At 44.6% G+C, this 14,133-nt stretch overlaps 1 protein-coding gene across 2 annotated transcripts in view; it reads left to right on the plus strand.

Moving 5' to 3' along the window:
- CTBP2 (C-terminal binding protein 2) overlaps positions 1-14,133 on the plus strand; it is a 150,276-nt gene that overhangs the window by 18,404 nt on the left and 117,739 nt on the right. The window lies entirely within an intron of this gene.

Consider the following 14,133-nt stretch of genomic DNA (forward strand, 5'->3'; position numbering starts at 1 on the left):
CTGTGGGAGCTCTGCAGACAGTACACAATATTATGTTGCTGAGCTGATGTGGATATCGTTAAGTTACAATGAGCACTGAAAACAATGTAATATCGTACCAGCATTCTGTGTGGCCTATAGCACTTTCCTGGTCATGTGAAAGCGTGTTTTTTATGCATCTGAGGTTCACTTTTGTGTTTGTTGAATTGCAAAGGGATTTGTTGCAACTAATGCCTTATTATCCATTACTGTCTTGTTGCACGCATTTATGTTTTTTGTTTACTTACATGCGTCTGCATTGCTCAAATCTAAGCAGAGACACAGTGGAGTGGTGTGTGATCTTATGCAGCGGCTGCTGCTCCTGGGAAGCAGCAGTGGGGCGGGAAGGGGGGGAATAGGGGCAGGAGGAGGGGGGGTTTAAAAAACAAATTCACGCCGGCTGGCGTATCTCCTCCGTTCTCTCCGTCTTCTTCCTAGCCTCTCCAGTGCAAACAGAAAGCAGGAAGCACCCGGGCTCCCAGGATCCCCATAGCCAATCACAACAGAGTTGTGATTGGTCTGAGTGCCTCAGTTCGGCGCTCAACCAGGCAATAGGAGCATAGTCATATTCTCCGCCCGGGCTGTAAGGCACTCTGGGTGGAGAACAAGCAGAGTGTGCATGACTGTTTGGCCGGCCTGAGACAACTGTCCAAACATTCATGCGCACTTACATAGTGCCCACCACTCCTCTGCCTGCTCTGGGAGCAGAGCAGATCCACCTGCCCCACCAAGACGACGCAGCAGGAACAAATAAAATGAAATAATGTCCAGTTAACATCATTTTATTTTTCCTTTTTATACACTGCGAAAAGCAGTGGGGCGACACTCCTCCTTGCCTCTGTTCTTATGTCACCGAAAAAGCGTTTTGACGCCTCGTCAGGGGTATGAAGCGCTATATAAATGCAATTACAATACAATACAATACAATCACAGCAGACCCATTTATCCATACGTCGACATAATAAGAACCGTTGCAGCCTTTTAATGTGGGTATACTGACTGTTGATGTACATTCATATCACATGAATGCCGTAACAATTGGAACAGTAATCAGAATTAGTATGACCTTTCCTTTAGCCCCTTTACTTAGATGGCATTTAGTTCTCTCCGCTTACTACATCAGCAACTTCACTGAGTTAAAACAATATAAATAAAAGCACACTAATTAGGCATCCTTGAAAATTAGTTGCTATGTTTAGAGGCATGGGGCTTAATAAAATAGACTTCTGAAAAGAAGTCTAGTATTAAAAAAATTACATATGTTTATTTGTTTTTTTTAGTTTGATTTGATTCCACATACAACTTAACAGGATGCAACCTCGCAATCCGAACAGTAATAAACCATATTGGAGGGAAATGCACAGTGTGACAGCCCAGTGCAAGTCTGGTATTTATTTAACATTTAGTGCCTAATTCATATATTGGCGGAGAGGGTACTCTGTCACAACGGCGATGGAGTTCCCTCTCTGCTCATATAGTGGTCCGGCCCCAAATGTAATTGCGGACGGACCTTAAGTTTGGCCATGGCGAAGACTTTCCGACGGCCCTAGGGAGTATGGGCCATTGAAGAAATGGCTGCATGTCCGCCCACCCATTTTAGATGGGCGAACATGTGAACAGTGAAACTGTTCTAATGCTCCCCCTGCCATAGGAGAAGCCTCCCATGGCGAGGAGAGCATTACGTTTTTTCTTTCAAAAAGAAAATCCAATTTCGGGAAAAAACAATACTGTTTTCTGCAGGGCTGTGTCTTTACTGCCAATGCCTTAATAAATGACAGTCTGCTTGGTGGTCATTTAGAAATTAGATGGCTGGCCTCTCCACCATGGGGACAGAGTAATGTACTCCATCCCCATGTCAGACCCATGGGGCATCTTCCAGGGTCTAAATCAGGCCCTTAGTTGATATCCAGTATGCTACTTTTTTCTTAGTCAGCATGAGAGGGTACTAGCTTTACGGGAAGAAGTGAAAAGTGAATTACAAGTGAAGCTGAAATAATCTTGCATTGTTTGATAAAAACCCACACAAAAATGTATTTATTTTGGCAGGAGATCCACATCTCCCACTGTAAATGCCAAAGAGTGCATTCTTGCTGGTGGGGGGTGAATGGGGGTGAAGAGCCTTAATGCCTCAGGGGGGGCTGCCTGACTGAAATAAATCAGCCAGCAGTTCTGAGATACTTACCACAACTATTGGTTTAAAATATGACTGAGGATGGATTATTCTTGGTGTCAAAGAACTATTTCAATTTAGTCACTGAGATCAGACCCTCTGTGATTACCGACCAGTGCATGATTGTTTTAGAAGTTAAGTAGTTAATCAATCAATGTTTTTTGTTTAAATATGAGAATATTGATATTTTCAAGAAAGTTAGATTTATGATTAGAGTTGCAATTTGCCAAGTTTGTGGCATAAAAAGTAGAACAAATAAAATTCTATCTTGGCACAATTATACATGAAGACGAGGTAGAACCGGACTTCACAAAGAAAGGTGGCGGCCGCAGAGCGCTCAGGGAGTAGGAACAGTAGTCAACCTAGAAAGAGTCCGATACTGTCATGCTGATGATATTCACTTTAGGTCAATAATAGTAACTTTAAAGGAATCAAAATAATGGCAATGCCTTAGGTGTGAAGTTGTCCATTGCCCGATGCCAAGGTACCGAGAATATAGGAATGGCCTGTGGACTAGGAACGAGCTTGAATAGGTAGTCCCTACGAAAATGGGACTATATGAATGCCACAAAGAAAGGTGTGTCTTCAAAGATTTCCTGAATCATACCAAGTTTTTTTCAAGTCTGGGGTTGTTCAGCAATGGGTTTCAGATGGAGGTGCCCAGATGAAATAGGGTGCAGCTGCCAGATATTTCACCTGAATTGTTGAGATGAAGCAGCAGTCTTTTTTCAGTAGCCCTGGGTCTCTGGGATAGATGGTTGGGTTCTAAAAGTTAGGGCTGGTCGATAGCGTTGCGGTATTAACTGAAAAATAAATAAATTAAAACTAACTGTAATAATACCTTTAATACATTAAATATGTTTAAATCCAAAACATTTAACAATAAGATTAGGGTTAACCTTGGTATTAAAATCAATGAATAAACCAAATGAAGAATAATTGTGTAATAAAATATATGTATATGGTTTGCTCTAGGTTAAGATCGAGGTTTAGATATTTTTTCAATGTAATTTATTGTTATTGGAAGTTAGGTTACAAATTCATTTATTAGAATATACAACTTGAATTAAATTAAATACATTGAAATAATCATTGGGTTAGTGTGAGTTTTAGGATTTCAATATGTTTATTATTATTATTATTTAAACTGATGAACAAGTGGGATCATCCATCTTCAGAGGTTAAATAAAAGTATTTCTAATTTAAAAGTAATGCAGGCTAAATGGGGGTTAGGGTGAGTAGGAGGTAACTCGTTATTTTAAATCATTTAAAAAAGGAATTACTTCAATTTAGTTTAAGATAAGTTTTCATATTAATGACAATCATGCAGTGTGATTAAATTAGAACTAAGATTATGCACTTCAATAGCATTATTGTAAGGTTTAAGGATAGGTAAGAGAAAATAAAGGGGTTGAGGTTAAATTAATGTCAATGTTTTGTATATATTGGCATAATAAAGGTAGGATGAATTAAAGTTGGAGAAGTAAACGTAAGTGGATGTAAATTTAGTAGAAGTAAAGATGGATATTGCCTTCTGCCAGACTTCTAAACTAAATGTGAGAAATAACAACAAGAACAGCAATCATAGTTCGGAACATGTTGCCGACCAATGCACCCTCTGAAAGGTGCAGATGCGCAGGCCTGAAAGTGGCAATCTAGAGCACGAATTCCCATCACAAGCCTCTCTCATGCTCATAGAGGCTCCAAAAGGCAGACAGGATAAGATTGGGCAGCTATAATCAGGCTGTCAGTAAAACCCTATCCGGACTGGTACCCTCAACATGTGAGGGTGAGACATGGAAGTGTCTGCAGGTTACAGCCTTGGCAGTTGAATCATGGCTAGTTGATACCAGTCTCCAGGTGAAATATCCTATATCTTACTTTTTAGAGGTTGTAACACATCGTATAATTACATTTAGCCATTCCAAATTGCCTGACAGAGATGCATGATGGGTGGTAGTAGTGCAGATGTAAGATAAAAACATATGAAGGCAACAAAAGAGCCTTGTAATGGGATTCACTGTGGGGAGATCTGCTGAAACCTTCAAGACCGCTTCGTTTTATGTTCAGAATACATGCTGAAAAGCGTTCAAACGTCATACCATGCCCTGAGATGCTGAGGGTGCACTCTGAGCTGGTTTATATCATGTGGCTCTGGTCAAATATATCCATGGTGCGGCTGAAGGGTCAAGTTGTTGGGCCAGCATAATTTAGAGATTGATACCCGTAAGCCCAAGGAAAATGTGTGCCTCCCTTTTAATTATGGGTAGGTCAGTTTCACAGAACACAGATTCATGAAAGGGTAAGTTTGAGTCCCATACTGCAGATGAAGCTGCAGGTCTCTCTGTAGTGTCCCAGGACTAGGTGGTTTAATTATACTGTATATATTTGTATATTTGTGGGGTATTTATAGAGCGCGACGTTCGCTCCGGAGGGAGCATCTTGGCGCTAAGGAACCTAAGTGAGCCAGTCCAAGAGGATTAGATGGAAGCTTTGGAGTGATCGTCCGGGAGATTAAAGATCCAGGTCTTTAGCAGTTTTCAAAAAGGTTTTTCCTGGGTTTGTTGTCTGAGGGTTTTGGGTAGTTTGTTCCAGGCTTTAGTTGCAAGGAAGCTGAGGGTCTTCTCACCCTTCGTTTTCAGATTGTATTTGGGGAGAAGAATGAGGTTGTCGTTGGTTGAGCGAAGGTGACGGCTGGGCAGGTAGTGGGGGAAGCGTTTGGTGAGGTATTTAGGGCCTGTTTTGTTGTAGGCACGAAAGGCTATAATCAGGATCTTGAAGAGAATCCTTTTGTGAAGGGGGAGCCAGTGAAGTGAACGAAGTGCTGCAGAAATAGAGGATCTGCGGGGAAGGCCCAGGACAAGACGGGCGGCTGTGTGTAGTACGCTCTGCAGTTTTTGGATGGTGTTCTTTTTGGCTCCTGCGAGCAAGCCGTTGCAGTAGTCCAGTCGCGAGATTATGAGTGCTACTGTCACCGTCTTTCTGGCATCGATGGGAAGAAAGTCAAAGAACTTTCTCATGGATCTGATCATTCCAAAGCATTTGCCTGCGACGGTTCTGGCATGCTGATCGAAGGAGAGGTCGGAGTCAAAGGTAACGCCGAGGTTCCTGGCCGACGAAACTGTCTGGGGGGGGCAACAGAATTGTCCGGCCACCAAAGTGCTGGACAAAAGGAGATATTTGTACCGATCGGAAGGATCTCCGTTTTGCTCGAATTGCATTTCAGGTGGTTATTGTCCATCCATCGAAATACTTCAGTCAGGCAGTGTTTTAGGTTGAGTTCAGCTTTGGTAGATAGTTTGTCCAATGGCACAATGAGCTGAGTGTCATCGGCATAGGAGGTAACAGGTATGCCGAATGATTCTATTAGATTAAGGAGGGGAATGAGGTAAACGTTAAAAAGGAGAGGGCTCAGGATGGAGCCTTGCGGGACACCTGAGGAGACAAGTTTGTCTTTGGAGTGAAATGGACCCAAAGAAACGGTTTGGGAACGGTCGGAGAGAAAAGACGAGATCCAGGATAGGGCAGAGTCAGAGATGCCGATGTCCCTGAGTCTGCTGATAAGGATGGTGTGGGAGACAGTATCAAACGCCGCCGTTAGGTCGAGAAGGATGAGGATGGAGTTTTTTCTCTGATCTTGCAGGGTTTTTATAGTGTCAGACAGTTCAATGAGAGCGGTTTCTGTCGAGTGCTTGGGGCGGAATCCGGATTGTTGAGGATGGAGAAGGTTGTTTTCATCTAGATAGTGTTTCAGTTCATTGTGGACTAGATGCTCCGTGATTTTTCCCAAGGCCAGGAGTAACGAGATTGGGCGGAGGTTGGTGAGATCCGTCGGGGGTTTATTCGCCTTCTTCATAAGGGGTTTGACGATTCCTTTTTTCCAGCGGCTAGGAACTGTGCCTGAGCTAAGCGAGGAGTTGATTAGGTTGTTGATGGTTGGGTTAACCTCGTCGATTAGTTGGTGAAGTATCTTGGGAGGACAAGGATCAGACGGGGAGCCCGATTTACAGGCCAGGATGGCTTTTTTCGACTGCTCAAGAGTGATAGGGGAGAAGCGACTTAGCGTACAGCTTTGGGGGACCAGTGGGGGGGGCACTGGGAGAGTGGCGGGGGGGGGAAAGTTGATCTGGATCGAGGCAATTTTTTCCTCGAAGAAGTCAGAAATTTGATCGCAGAATTTCTGGGAGGGGGGGATTTCAGGCAAAAGAGCCTTGGGTTGCGTAAATGATTTGACTATCGCAAACAGCGCCTTTTGTTTTTGGCCTGCGTTTTTTATGGCGTTGATGTAGTAGTTTTTCTTTGCCAGTTTGATTTCCGAAAGGTAGTTTTTCCTAGTTGCGATATAAGAGGTACGATAAGTAACCTCGTAGGCCTTCCGCCATTTTCTTTCTGCCTTTTTACAAAGCAGATGTGCATTAGCAAGTTCTGGTGTAAACCAGGGGGCATTGGGTTTAGTTTTGCCCCGGGAGGTGCGGGGGCGTGAGGGCGGGATTCTGGATTTTATTTCTTGGGTGATCCAGTTGTGAAAAAGATCGGCGTCGGTATCAATATTACCGGAGAGGGTGGGTGCTTGAGTTTGTATTGACGGATTGAAAGTAATGTTATCCTGGACCTTTTTCCAATTGATGTGATTGGCGGGGAGGGAAGCAGATTTGTTGCGGTTGGATAGGTTTTCGTTCAGGATGTGAAATGGGATCAAGAAGTGATCAGACCAGATCTGGGGCAAGGACGATCGTGTGGTCAAGAGAGAGAAGTTTGTGCAGACTCCATCGAGGGTATGACCTAGGGAGTGGGTGGGTGAGGTGACAAGTTGCTTAAAATTGAATATATCGAGGGTTTGAACGAAATTGATGGTATGAATGTCTGTTGTCGATTCTAGATGGAGGTTAAAATCACCAAGGAGGGTGAAGAAAGGGTATCTGAGTGAAAGTTGTCCTAAAGAGTCGTGCAGTGAGTCGAGGAACTCAGATGCGTTGCCGGGTGGGCGATAAATGAGTCCGCCTGAGAACGAAGTATGGTCGTTTAGTTTAATGGAGAAGCCTAGTCCTTCAGTCTTTTTTAGGGACTCTAGACTAAAGGTGTGGCAGGAGAAGGTGTCTTTGAGAATGATTGCAACACCTCCGCCACGGCCCTTGGCTCTGTCTTCCCTGAAGAGTGAGTAGCCCAGGGGAAGAGCGACAGCAATATCAGGGTTACTGTCTGCTGTTAGCCATGTCTCAGTTATCATGAGGCAGTCGAGGTCGGACTCCAAGATAAGATCGTGTATATCTTGGTTGTGTTTGCACATGGAGCGCGCGTTGATCAGGCCGCCTTTGAAGGGGGGCCGAGGGGCCTGAGGCATATTGGCCGGTGGAACTGCTAAATAGAGCCCGGTGGACCAGTGGCAGTGTTTGCAACTGACTGGGCCTGAAAGTGCGGCTGGGTCGAGTATACATGGACACTGCTTAGTGACCTGTAGTTGAAGGAGGTCGTTAGAATGGTAGGAAATGTGGGAGGTAAAATGGGCAGAGTTTCCTGCGCCTGTCGCGGTCTTGTCGCGGACGGGCGCAGACGGGCTTGCCTTCGGCGCGCCTTTGGCGCGCAAACGGCGCTCCCGCTGCGCTCGTCCGCTGCGCGTCTTGTATAGGCACATTTATGGGAGACCAAGGGGGGTGTGGCCTCAGAAAGGGGCGGAGTCAGCGTGCGCGCCGGTGGTGATGGCGGCGGCAGGCTAGAAGAGCCAGGAAGGGCGCGAAGCAGCTATTTCCATCAGCTGTGCGCGAGCGCTGAGTGAGGTATGAGGCTTAGGTCTTAAAATACAAGTGATCAAATTGTGACACCACACAGAGAAATTTTAAAAGAACAGAGTACCTCCAGTTCCCGGCTTCCGCCTCAGGAACTGGGTCAAAAGGTTTCCGGTTGCAGCTCGAAAATCGGCTGTTTATATACACTGAGCGGGGGGCGTGGCCTCAGAAAGGGGCGGAGTCAGCGTGCGCGCCGGTGGTGATGGCGGCGGCAGGCTAGAAGAGCCAGGAAGGGCGCGAAGCAGCTATTTCCATCAGCTGTGCGCGAGCGCTGAGTGAGGTATGAGGCTTAGGTCTTAAAATACAAGTGATCAAATTGTGACACCACACAGAGAAATTTTAAAAGAACAGAGTACCTCCAGTTCCCGGCTTCCGCCTCAGGAACTGGGTCAAAAGGTTTCCGGTTGCAGCTCGAAAATCGGCTGTTTATATACACTGAGCGGGGGGCGTGGCCTCAGAAAGGGGCGGAGTCAGCGTGCGCGCCGGTGGTGATGGCGGCGGCAGGCTAGAAGAGCCAGGAAGGGCGCGAAGCAGCTATTTCCATCAGCTGTGCGCGAGCGCTGAGTGAGGTATGAGGCTTAGGTCTTAAAATACAAGTGATCAAATTGTGACACCACACAGAGAAATTTTAAAAGAACAGAGTACCTCCAGTTCCCGGCTTCCGCCTCAGGAACTGGGTCAAAAGGTTCAATACTGTAATTAATTTCTGCTTTAATTAAAGTGTAAAAAGACTGCTACAGCTTGAGCTCTCCAGGAAAGCTGAGCCATACCTACTCACTGTGCATGAGATGACTCCATGCATGAGGCCTTGCCATCTTTTCTTGAGAAGTCTTCAGCTGCAGAAAGTGTGGAAATAGGTGTCTCGAGTGTCTTTTATGTGGTGCAATGTCAGAGAAAACAACTCCCAGTCTCTTCTTCTCCAGTGCTGCATTGTTTGCATGTTCTGGCTTCTCCAGAGTTATAGTTTGGTGTTTGTTGAGTAGTGTCCATTTTTACCCTGTGGTGACGTCTGTATTTGTTGAGCGTTCGCCTGTGGTTTGAGTTTTAGCCCATGGTCCAGTTTGCACTTAGGGCACATTTTCTGTAGAATCCGATTGTTTTTTATTGCTCCAACCGAGTCTCACAGAAGGTTGTGTAGTTGTGACTTTCTGTCATCTGTGTTACTTTCCTGAGTGATATCCATTCTCTGGGGGGCTATTATAATGTCCTCACAGGCTTTTTTATGCAGTCATCTTTAATCCTACCCTACGCTAGTCATTCCTCAGCACACAAAAGCCCTTACTGTGAGCGGCCTGATAATCGCCAAGTGGCTGGTAACAGGAGTTAGCGGCCCAGGCGAAGTTATACGTTTTCCTAAGCGCTACAGCTCCATGGAGTCTCATCCAGGGGTTCCACCTGCTGCAAGCAGACAAAGTCTCCAGGGGAAATATTCTTAAAAAGAAAACATGTGTTAAACGGCAGGGTAATTCCGGTTAGTCCATGCCCTTGGAATTACCTGGACCACCAGTAGCGCCGACCCTCGACAGAGAAATACCAGAAATTATTATGATCCACTCGTAATAAGGGCCTGAGTGACATAGCATGCAATTTATTCTGAGATTAGGCTCTTCTTTCTCTACAAGGTATTCAATACCATGGTGTGGTGGCAGTGGTTGCTGCGTGTGTGTGTGTTTGTGTGTAGGCCACTATGACATCTGATTCAGAGAATCCCTTGGTGAGATTGTTCATTGACATGTAATGCTGTGTATTGTAGTGTATCCCTGTGCTTTCAGACCACTCTCATTAACGTCGAGCCCGAAATGAGAGATGCAGCACTGCACACGGTGACAGAGGGGAAACAACCCTTTTCACCTTTGCCTTCGAGGTATGGGCAGGTTGTGTGCATTTATACTAGTTTGCTGAACTAGAAGGCCAGGATTTCTATAGGTCTCTGTACTTGTCTGCCTGTTGTGTTCCGTGTATCATGCTTGGCTCCCGACTACAGTGGATCGCCGACTTTCTGTTAGTTTAATGCTTCCCACAACAGGCAGCCGGGAGTGTGTTTTACTACATTCCTATCAAGAGATTATTTATATTTGATTTTACTGCCTTTTGTTATAGGGCATAATACTTGTCTTCCATAATGAAGGGTGCTTTAGCGTGAGCTGTACCCTACTTTGATGACTTGTAGGACAAGAAGGCCATCTTCATATAACCGACATTTTACTCTTGGGCCATTTCATATCCAGCATGAGGTCTGTGATTCTGCTAGCATCACTTCAGGGTCATTGGTTGATTTCTCTTGATGGCCACAGTGTAGAAGAGATCGCTTCAAGTTGAAGAGTCGAGGTTCTAGGGGGTTGAAACCATCAGTGCTCGACGACTGACACGGTCAGATTTGAGCAAGGGTAGTTACTTGGCAGATTCCCCGGGCTGTCCTGGTTCCACACCATCGCAGCAGTGTGGTTTGCCCTTGGACAGTTTTGTAACCTTCTTTCCCTGGATTGTTAGTGCAATAGTAAATGGGCAGCACATGGTGGATCGCCACTACAAAACATGGGGTAAATGAAAGACTCCTCTCTACTGTTTGGTGGTTTATATTTCCTAAGATCCCACAAAGGGCAAGATTTTAAGTTCCAGATTCCCTCCGTAGGGGAAGTTGACATTCGTAAACATTCAAGTGAGTCGAGAAGAATAACCTCTGTGTAAAAACACTCAACACTGTCCTTGCCTTACATATTTGTCTGCATTCTAGGAAAAGTCACAGACCCCTTGGATTTACAGGGAGCTGTTCCAGTTCTGGTCCTAAACAGAAGACAATTCACTCTATAATCTAATCTTAGTGAGATACAGGCCACAGGAGTTAGGAGTGAGAGTGGTGACAGATGCTGGATTCCCTCAGCTATCTGTATGGCTATGATCATTGTTGCTTCATTAGATCAATAAACTCCCTGAAGCTGGCAAGATGGCCTAGACTGATTCCCCTGCTGTATCAGGACTTCTGTATTATCGTAATAATAAAAAGGTGATTATGACATGTATATATGTGAGTTTCTTTGCTTATGATACTCTAGGTCCCTTGACCCGGACAGCCTGGTGGAGACAAAAAAGAATACATTTATGGAATATAATTACAAGTTAGTACCACCATGTAGCACCATCACGGGAATACTCTGACACATTTCCTCGGTACATGGTCTTAGGTTTGGTAGCCTGCTTCTTTTAGGAGAAAAACAAAAAAGAATGGCATGTTTGAAATAATCTGAGCTGCTGGTGATTAGTTTCAGTCACATTCCAGGCCGCTGTTTTACCCCACCTTGCCACTCCAGATAGGGAGCCCAAACTGCCAGCCAAAGTCCCTTTTGGACAAGAATACAAGCAAACCAGACTGGTTTCATTCTTATTGGGCCTCATCAGTGGGGTGAAGCTTGAGTCCTATGGCACAGTGAGCTATGGGACCAACGTCTGGGCATACCAATCATACGAGAACAACTGAAAAGGGATAGGTGGAATGCTTGAATTAATAATGGCTTGGTAATTACTCTGAGCCACATTCCAGTCATCCATTTGTTGGCCACTGTGCCACTCAAGACAGGGATCAACCATAGGCAAAACTGCTTAAAGCCTGCTTCAAAAGGAACAGTCTATCAGGGATCCTCTGAATAGGGACACCAGCAAATCCAGAGCAGGTTGCAGCATGTTGGGATTCATCAGTAACATGTAGCTTGAAGTTTGTAATGCGGTGTCCCCCTGAACATTTATCTTATGTTACCTTATCTGTATAAGAATGTTATTTTAGAAAGCTTTCTTTATACCACATATTTTATGATGACATATAATTTGAAACAGAATGTTTTATGTTTTTGTGGGTTTTTGCCTTAATGAAGAGGTGATCCCTTCCTATATTGTTAGAACATTCAAGGAACAATATACTTTGATTCACAGGGTTTAATCTGTTAGCAACATTTTTCAAGAGGTCGTTTCTTGCTAAATCTGTGTTGGGTTAATTTCCCCTCCCAATGGTGGTGGGCAGTAGCCACTTTGGAATGGTTTATGATGGCCCGAATTGTATCTCTTCCGGATCTGCTGCCTGGCGATGAGTGCTAAGACAAGTACCAAAAGCAGAATTAACACTCAATGTTCATCATGATTTAGTTATATAGTTCCTCTGTGATTTTTTCCTCTTATTAATATTTTGATTAAAAACATGTTGCCCTTGGATTGAAAAATCCTCTCTCTAGTCAAATTGACTTTTGGCTTCTTTGGCTGATCGGTATCGCCTGCTACTTGTGTACGTATCAGGGAGTATTCATTCCAACCGCACAGTCACAAATTCTCCCCACATTATTGTTTTATACTACACCCTTAAGAAAGGGGGCTCATTAGTCTTCACATGGTTACAGTAGTAGTTTTATCAATAATAAAGAGTCATTCATGGGGAGTATCAGTGGCCCACTAGCTGTAAGCATTGAGAGTGTCTTTCTTTACTCACACAGACTGAGCACTCTGCATGTGAACTGCACAGGCAATTAGAGAGTTGGTCTCTTACAAATGTGCGGATCTTCATCTCCTTGATTAAAAAGAATAAGTTCCCTTTATCCAAAATCTCATACCTAGTATCTCATATAGGGCTGGTTGCTGGGGATGGAGAATTGTATATTGATCCCTTATGCAAGGGCTCAGTCTAGATACATTTGGAGGACCCTTGCCCCAGATCTGACATTACTTGCCATAGGAAGACTCAAGAATGCTCTTCTGCTGACTGAAAAATTGATAACAGACACTCTCAATTAAGTCACCTTTCTGTATGGGTGCATACTTCTAATTGGGGTGACCTGATTTTCCAGGAGGAGTTATTGCCTGGGACAACAGGGTCTTCCAACTGAAGGTTTCATTACTTTTTCCAGGGCTATTTCCATTCTATACAGTATCCGGTGTCTTAATAAATCATACCCAATGAATCACATTTTAACCACTGAGACATATCTGTTAAAACTTGTAACATTTTGATGTTTTTGAAAGACATTTTAGTTTTATTCAGACTAAAGCGCACATGATTGTGAAAACTCCTCAAAACCCATGAGACTTGAGTCCAAACCATGAAAGTTGCCAGGTGTCCTGAAGACGAAGCAGCCATGGAGGGCAGGGTAGGAACCATGCTTGCATACCCTCCTCTCCGGTAAACCAGATTCAGTGTATTCTTATTGTTCTATGATACCTCAATCCCAGTTCTACAGCATAGGGGTCATGGAAAACCCAGGCAACTCTGAGTTTTCACGGGTCTCATGTGAACTAACCGGCCCCGGAATTACAGAGCCCTTTCCGGCATGGTTTCTCTTGGTTTCAGATGTGTTTCTGCACAGATTGCTCCTGCTAAATCCATGTGTATAAACATAAGGGATGACAGTGGGTGTCAGTTTGTCCTCAGTGACGAAGGACTGGGGGGCCATATTTATCAAAAATTGATGCAACGCAATGCAGCCAACCACCTTGCTGCACTGCATGAAAGGGAAATGCAGGAATGTGTCATATTTACCATTATACAGTGCATTCTTGTCCTTTCCTAGTGCTGGTGCACTGTTGGCTGCCTAGCGCCAATGCAGGCACCCTTCCATCATATTGCAAGGGTGCCTGCATTGCACGCACGATTGTTTTTGGGACACCTTCCTGCACAAAAACAATCCTCAGAGGCATTTTCCTCTAAATGTGCTGCAGAATGCAGAACACTTAGAAAGAGGAAACAATGAGGTGAAATAAAGGTATTTCTCCTTGTTGCGCCTCTGGTGGGGAAGAGTACAGCTCTGATGCATTTCCAGGTTTACCAATGTTGGTAAACCCAGGAATGTGTTAGAATCCATGGGTGGGTGGGTGAGAACACCCACAGCAGGGCTGCCTGCTGCAGAGTAACGCAAGGCAGCGAGTTGTGCTGACTTGACTTGATAAATCTCATTTAGGTTTTGCGTCACCTTGCGTGGGTAAGGGTAACGCAAAACCTTAAACATAGGTATCTCCCACCGATACACTGCCCTGTCGGATACAGAATCGGGTACTAATGGAAGCTTACCCTTTTGGTGCCTTTGCTATATCTGTTCTGTCTATTCATGTGTGCTTGTGTGTATGGAACCTTACTCCACTGCTCTCCTTGATATACCTGTTGTATGCGTCAGGGGATCTTTTCCTGGT

This window comes from Triturus cristatus, chromosome 1_2 (genome assembly GCF_964204655.1).
Source record: "Triturus cristatus chromosome 1_2, aTriCri1.1, whole genome shotgun sequence".
NCBI lineage: Eukaryota > Metazoa > Chordata > Amphibia > Caudata > Salamandridae > Triturus > Triturus cristatus.